The 8,440-nt window shown below is 34.3% G+C and overlaps 1 protein-coding gene across 4 annotated transcripts in view; it reads right to left on the bottom strand.

The window, feature by feature from the left end:
- LOC116170205 (zinc finger protein chinmo-like) overlaps positions 1 to 8,440 on the bottom strand; it is a 301,795-nt gene that overhangs the window by 116,954 nt on the left and 176,401 nt on the right. The gene's annotated exons all lie outside the window — the stretch shown is intronic.

The following is an 8,440-nucleotide window of genomic DNA, read 5'->3' as shown; positions in this document are numbered from 1 at the left end:
GAGTAAACCAGTAAACTTTTGATTATATCATTGATTATAAATGTGTATAATCAATGATTATAGGTATATTAGTTACTAATGAAAAAATAAATTACATAAACAATAAATCGAGCAATAAATGTTTACGAGTATATTGGTATTTGGTTGTCTGGTTGTAGTGGTGTTTTCAGACACACATTGTCAAATAGTGTCTTGATTGGTAATTATCCCTTCAAATGTTTGGGGTAATCTTTCAAATAAGGGTACACTCATCCTTAATGTCACCAAGGGGACGACTCTGTTTGCTTTGTTAATGAAACGCATAACGAAGAAATTATTTTTAAAATAATTGTTAAACTTTTTTCGTTAAAAATGTACTATGATTTTTGAGGCACTTTAGAAGTTCACCTATTTGTGCTTTACAGGTGATTTTTTTGAGTTCTAAGTTAGCCTGAAGGTACTTTTTTGTTGAATACTTATTGTGATAATTAGCGATTTATTTTAATACAGAAGTTAACCGCACAAAATTGCCAATTTATTTAAAATTTTGCGGGATCCCGCAGATACCGGGTTCCCGCGGGATTAACATCTAACGATCCCGCAAATACCGGGATTGAGATTTTGCTGCGGGATTGCATTCCCTAGCTGTAACTTTTGAACTAGTAGCCCAATCTTGGAACTGTTTGAAATTATGGATTCTACAGGCCACGTTCTATAAGAAAAATTTTTTCACAGGACGATCTGAGACAATTTTTTTTTCGGGGCAAAAAAAAGGCAGTACCTAACCTTCCTTTTTTCCAAAAATCGACTGCACCAAAATTTCTCGGAAAAACACTTTTTCTTATTAATTTTGGTGCGTAAAATCCAAAACAATTCGTACTTTTTCGATCAGACTTCTCAATCAAAAGTTTTAGACTAGAAACCAATTTCGAAAGAAAATTCAAAGGGCTGGTAACTTTTGAACTAGTAGCCCAATGTTGGAACTTGGAACATTTTAATTTAGAGAATATATATAGGTTTCGTAACTTCTTGTATTAAAGTCATATGAAAAACCTGTTAAGTGTAAAGTAAAACATTAAAACTCATACGAAAAATATGTTGGTAGTAAATATCATATAACATATCATATAAAAAATCATGTGAGATATATTATAGTGTAAAGGTACCTTTAGAAAGGTAATAAAATCTTACATTTGATGCGATAAACAAAATTTGGTAGTTCCATTAAAAAAAAATCAAGTTACCTTTGATTGAAATTTTGAAAATTGACGGAGTGATTTCTTTTAACACAAAAGAAGTTTAACTTTAGCCGTTCGACGTGTGCGATGTGCCACTGCAAAGTCACGGCCTTCTAAGTTTTATGCGATACTTAATTTTTACTGGACATTACTTTTTGAAAAAAACGACGAATTGCGGCAAACCGACTCATTTTAGATATCATGTGTAATACATAAAGTAAAAAGTTACACTAAAATTGACCAAGGAATCTAAATATGTAATAGATAACATATAGGGGGTTCCATTTAAAAAATGTAACTTTGATATAAATCACCCTGTATAACAATTTCAATTTCGTTGAAAATATTTTTAGATTGTAGTGTTAAGGATCCCATTCCCCCACTGTAAATTCGCGTTAATAATAAACCCATAATCTTCCACCCACACACTATTTGCCCACCCTGTATACCGCTGGCGTGTGACAGGTGACTTATTTGCACTTTTACCCTAAACGTACAAGTCGAAATTTCAAAATGAGAATGTATATCACATATTGGCCTTTGATGAATAAAATCTAAGTTGGCTGTAGTCAAAATTTAGGATAGTACCTACCTATCTATTCAGGTAGCAAACACTCTAAGAAAAGGTGAAATACACAGGATGTGACACATCATTGGTGCAATAAAATTCTTTTGTTAAAAGTAAGATGGAAAAATTAAATGGCCTTGGAGGCAAATTCAAATGTTAGGACAAACCATGTGAAAATAAGTGAAGCAACTATCACGCATAGATTCAAAACCGAAGATTTTTTTATTAGCGTAATCTTGCCACAAGATAGATAACTCGCCCCTAGTTTCGGGGTTTCGAGCCTACAGTTAAATATCAAAGACAATCACGGGATTAGGTGTCGTAACTCATTTGATTACAGTTTTTATCACTCCCATGACTGCTTCATTCATGGCGAAAATGTTAGTTTACAAACAAGATGTCAATAGGTACGCATACACACATCAAAACAATTCGATAATTTCCACATGTTTAAAAGTATGATCAAAACTTATATGAATGTTACTTCTGGTCAAGACCATGTAATCAAAACATAAACATAAATTAAAGCATTACAAACGAAAGGATAACGGTATCAAATTATGTGATTCTGCATTAAGATTAAATCAAGTCAATTTCAAAAACAAAGGTTGAAACTAACAAAAATATAAAATGCTGCATACAAAACACAAATATACGATGTACATAAATGCATAGATTACTACCTGCATTAAATAACACAAAAAAATTATCAAAGTCCTCGTTTGAGATCGAAGGGACTTCAGCGCATTTTTGTGTGGCAGATCAGTATTCTATTAGCCACTTTCGACTCAACCATCAATAACAGATCTTGTCGAAGGCTACTACATTCACTAACCGCTTCCCACTTTCCTCGTGCACCCGCAATTCGCTTTTAAAGATTTGACTCCACCATCAGGAAGATCGTGTCGGGGGCTACCACATTCCCTTTGACGGTACCCACTTCCGACGTCCCGTTCACCCGCAATTCGCGTTTGAAGATTTGACTCCACCATCAGGAAGATCGTGTCGGGGGCTACCACATTTCCTTTGACGGTACCCCCTTCCGACGTCCCGTTCACCCGCAATTCGCGGTTGAAGATTTGACTCCACCATCAGTGAGATCGTGTCGCGGGCTACCACATTCCCTTTTACGGTACCCACTTCCGACGTCCCGTTCACCCGCAATTCGCGTTTGAAGATTTGACTCCACTATCAGGAAGATCGTGTCGGGGGCTACCACATTCCCTTTGACGGTACCCCCTTCCGACGTCCCGTTCACCCGCAATTCGCGTTTGAAGATTTGACTCCACCATCCGGAAGATCGTGTCGGGGGCTACCACATTCCCTTTGACGGTACCCACTTCTGACGTCCCGTTCACCCATTTTTCTCAGTGTACGAATACAAAATAATTGAATTGAATGCATAGTAGTCAAAGAGTATTTATTTTATTTTTCTATGATTTTGAAGAAAATATTTTATTTATGGATGTTGCTAATGTTTCGTATACAGGGTGTAGAAACAGTTTACGTACCATATAATAGGAATTGCAATGGTAATTTCTGTAAGTATATTGAAATGTTTTCTACCCTATAATTATTTTACAGCAAAGTTATGTAAATAAATTTTTTGTATAGATTGTAAAATTGCGTCGACATTTGTAATAAATATTTGTTGTGGGAAATTGGAGAAATTAAGGGAATTATAAATTAGCATTTTAGTACCTACAAAATTAATCGTGCCGTGAAATTATTGAAACAAAGCTTCGATTTTTTCCGGTTTCCCGAATTGAAAAATAATAAATGTGGACATAAGCTGGACGCAGAATATTTGAAGCTACAAGAAACCTAGGATACAAAAGTCGCTTAAATGGGTCAAAAATTGCAAAATTTTATGTAGTAGGTAAGTACCTACATTAATTTTCCTTTTCAAAGTTCTTTTGTAGCGCTACAAATAACGAAGTTATGGTCAAAACACAGAAAAATGTCATTTTCGAAAATGCGCTGGTGTTCATTTATAAATAATTTAAGCAAACCCTTATATAGTAATTTTTTCTCGCCTTTCTAATGTTGTGTATTCCTTATGGCAATAGTTCCATGGCCGTGTTGATTTGATGCTGACTCTACAAGACAATAAACGGAAAATATTAAATAATTTCAAGCAAGCCATGAAATTATTGTCATAAGATCTAAACTTCAAGGCAAAAATTCAAGGTTTATTGCCAAATGAAGTACTGTAAGTGTGCGTAGTACGGTACTACACTACACTTAAGCTTGTTTCACAATTGACGCAAACGTAAACGCCAACGGAAACGCAAACGGTAACGTGAACATGAACAAATTCGCAGTCTCACAATTAACGTTACGCTCCTGGAGTGTTAAGTTTTGTCACGGAATATTTTGTTTATTAAAATGTGTTCTGTGGTAGTTGAACTAACCTAAAAAATGGATACCGACAGCGAAACTGACGAAGTAATAGTTTATGTATTCATGTTACATATTTACAGACTATTCTATTCAATTCAACGAACGGATAATCATGCAATACTTCGTACAAAAATAATTAAGTTTGGTCTTTAAAGGTTATGTGGCTGGATCGCAAGCGCGCGCATGTTTAAAACGCCAACGGGAACGGGAAAGATAAAAGTTGACCAACTGTCGCGTTTGTTTCACGTTTTCCCGTTCCCGTTGCGTTATATGTGAATGGAAATAGTAAATATTCATGTTTTAATTAAATGCTCACGTTCACGTTCGCGTTAGCGTTCACGTTGGCGTCAATTGTGAGACAGGCTTTAGGTAGGTATATATAGTCGAGCTTATAGTAACCTACTTCATTTGGCAGTAGGTAAATCTTGAATTTTTGCCTTGAAGTTTAGATCTTATGACTCTATTGGATTTTTAAGTCGCTCTACCTACTAGTAGTAGGTACCTAATTGTTTCTCTATCGAGCGACTTAAAAATCCAATAGGGCGTCCATAAAAAATAAGAAAGTTGATGTGGTTTATTCGACACCCGCTATATATAGGCATGAAAATGTTATTTTTGCACCATCAGAAGCTGAGAAACCATTCTTACGGTTTTGTTAAGATTATTTATTCTACTGTTAAAAGTAAATGAACGCCATCAGCACATTTTCGAAAATTACCTTTTTCGTTTTTTTTACCATACCTAGGTACTTCGTTATTTGGGTTACGAGATCCCTATATTAAACATCGGAAAATCTCACCCCTCTATATACTTCTATATACTTAATATATATTTTATCACATATAGGTACATTTCAAAATACAAAATCTACCTACTTTATATACCTACGAGTAGAAAGGTGTGTGCTGTAGAAAATAGTTATAGGTAGATATGTGTTATGATGGTTAAAATTAGGTACCTACGTCCTGTGCAAATGTATAGGTAGGTAAATTGTACACATAGGTAGGTATGCCTCGCGTTAGATACCTATACGACTTCTACGAGTACAAAAAATTGATTGTACCCGTAAGTACGTAATTAACGTAGTATTTACCTTCAAAGATACCTAAAGCTTAGGTAAATATCTAAGTAAGAACGGGTGTATTATTAACACAGCAGGTAGGTATTAGGCGCCCCCCGTTCCCTTCTATAAATAGAATTAGTGCGCCCATTGAAGCGGCCGTCGTCCCCTCTACCAGTAGAAAATGGCGCAACAGAGGCTGGGAATAAGCAACATCCTCCTACAGGAGGTCCAAAGGGACATTTTATCTTAATTGATGCTGCAACAGCAGTTAGCAATTTGGTATTTATTATCCCGTTCTGCTGCGATCTTTCAATATAAACTTTCTTAGCCTATTGGTATATTATAGGTAAAAACAAAACAGCGAAATCAAATTAATTTGTATAAAAAAATACTATTTTAGTTCTACTTAATCTATTACCTACCACATATTTAGTACCTAGGTATATTTAAATATGTGCTATTACCTACATACTTAGGTACCTACACTTATAACCTAGTGTAATAGAATTACCTAAATTGAAATAATGAGTAGGTACCTACATGTAGTGTAGGTACTCATTGAGAATATATATCAAGCTACATGTTGTAGGATTTATGCATAGGGGTACCTATACATCAATAATCAAGGCGACAAATTTATCATATGTAGGTACGATGTCCACCTACTTACTTTGCTTCGAAAGACATTCGTTTATTACTTAGACTTACTTATTAGTCGTTTTATATTGATAATTTCAGCCTATATGATGTAGAATAGGCACCTAAGTATATAGATTCACTCGAAAGGAAATAGATATAGGTAGGTAGATAGGTACCCCGTACCTATCTATATAGGTACAAGTATAGGTACGAGGCTTGTTCAATTGAAACCCGCATCTTTGGTCAGGTTAGTCTTGGAAAGGAAACATAATGTAGGTAACTAGGTACCTATGTGATCAAAAATGAGTTGCTGTCGAGTCACCTTTGGAATTTTTGTTTATACACGGGAAATCGTACTTCATTTGAGCTAATTCCAAAGGCGACTCGACAGCAACTCATTTTTGATCGCCTGTTATTCACTTAACGGATTTGTGACCATGAAGGATCCTTGCTCACAGAGTTTACAGAACCCAGAGTGCATCAACGCATCAGAGAGCTGTATATACAGGGTGTTTTTTTGGGAGCTTTAGTTAAACGTTTCTGGGAAAGTAAAATAGGTAGGTTTTTGAAAATTTATACTTAGGAGTTACTCTGAAGACCGAATCGATGTAAAATATTTTCAAAATGGCCACCCTTCCGGAAACACCGGAAGTAGATAGTAACTTCGTTATATTAAATGGCAACCCCTATTTTTTATTCCATTTTTGGATTCTACGTAAAATTTCAGTTCTTTTGATACCCACATGTCCATATCTGCCATTTATGGTTTTTAAGTTATTTTGACTTTATGAAAAAAAATGGCGGATGCAGATGGTACCTTGATAATTGATTACTTGAAAATGGTTATAGTCATGGCAACCCATTTTTATCATTGCATAGAGAATGAATGGGGCTTTCTTTTAGTGTACTTAAAAAAAATTAAGTTGCGTATAATCGCACCTATGGAGATCCAAATTTAAGAAACTTCAAAGTCCAAAAACTCAGTTTTTTTAAATGGAATGACCATGTTCTTCCTATTGCATGAGATAGAGAATCGAAATTGGAATATTTTGATATTACATGTTCCTATAGCTATCTTTAACATTTTCTGATTTATTCCCATTTCATTGAATTGATGCCATTTTTTTGCATTTTCATTTTAGTAGTTGGCCATGATTTTATAACAATCGAATTTTAAACAAATCAAGAAAAGGATTTTTAATATCATTGATTCTAGTCTAAATAATTCATTAATAAATAAGTCATTTATTAAGGATATAGGACGGAAATTTTGAGAAATCTAGACTGAGTCGTTCAACTGAATTTGTTAAACAACGTATAAGTCTAAAAATTCAGAGAGGTAATGCGATATCTGTTCTAGCAACAATTCCATACAAAAAATGTTTCAACGAAGTTTTTTATATTATACATTGAATTTATTTTGTTAATCTTGCATTTGCAATTCAATTCATTCTCTTAAATATTCTCTTGTAGAGCTTTGTATCACTTGCGCTTCAACGGTTTGTAGTGCATTTGGGGGTACCAAATTTCCAAAATTCATACAATTTCGTTCCAGTGTTCGAATGAATGTACGGCAAGCACGTGCCGCGATTCTGTCCGCATTTCACCATAAATAACAATTAAATTCAAAAATAGGTGAAACCACTGCGTCATTTTTCGATTTTTGAAAAACTTATGTTAACCTATATAACAGTAGGTGACGGATTAGTGTCACTAGAATTGTTTAAAATTCAATTGTTATAAAATCATGGCCGGCTACTAAAAAGAAAATTCGAAAAAAATAGTGTCGATTCAATAAAATGGGAATAAGTCAGAAACTGTTAAAGATAGCTATAGGAACATGTATTGTCAAAATATACCCATTTCGATTCTTTATCTCATGCAATATTAAGAAAATGGTGATTCCATTTAAAAAAACTGAGTTTTTAATCTTTGAAGTTTCATAAATTTGGATCTCCATAGGGGCGGTCTTACGCAGCTTAACTTTTTTTTAAGTACACTAAAAGAAAGCTGTATTAATTCTAAATGCACTGATAAAAATAGGTTGTCATGACTACAACCGTTTTCAAGTAATCAATTATCAAAGTACCATCTGCATCCGCCATTTTTTTTCTTAAAGTCAAAATAACTTAAAAACCATAAATGACAGATATCGACATATGGGTATCCAAAGAACTGAAATTTCACGTAGAATCCAAAAACCCAATAAAAAAATTGGGGATGCTATTTAAAATAACGAAGTTACTATCTACTTCCGGTGTTTCCGGAAGTGCGGCCATTTTGAAAATATTTTACATCGATTCGGCCTTCAGCGTAACTTCTAAGTACAAATTTTCAAAAACCTACCTATTTTACTTTCCCAGAAACGTTTAACTAAAGCTCCCAAAAAAACACCCTGTATAGGTATATAATGAAACTTTGAACAAGCTTCATCAAGCAATAGGTAAGAAGAAAACGTCCAGTGAGCTCTCACCACAGATTTAAATCTGTGTAAATAGTGAAAAGAGAATCTTATACAACGAAAGAAATTGGGAATATTAGACTTAGAGG

The sequence above is a fragment of the Photinus pyralis genome, unplaced genomic scaffold (assembly GCF_008802855.1).
Source record: "Photinus pyralis isolate 1611_PpyrPB1 unplaced genomic scaffold, Ppyr1.3 Ppyr1.4_LG5, whole genome shotgun sequence".
NCBI lineage: Eukaryota > Metazoa > Arthropoda > Insecta > Coleoptera > Lampyridae > Photinus > Photinus pyralis.
This window is presented reverse-complemented; position numbering and strand designations above follow the sequence as displayed.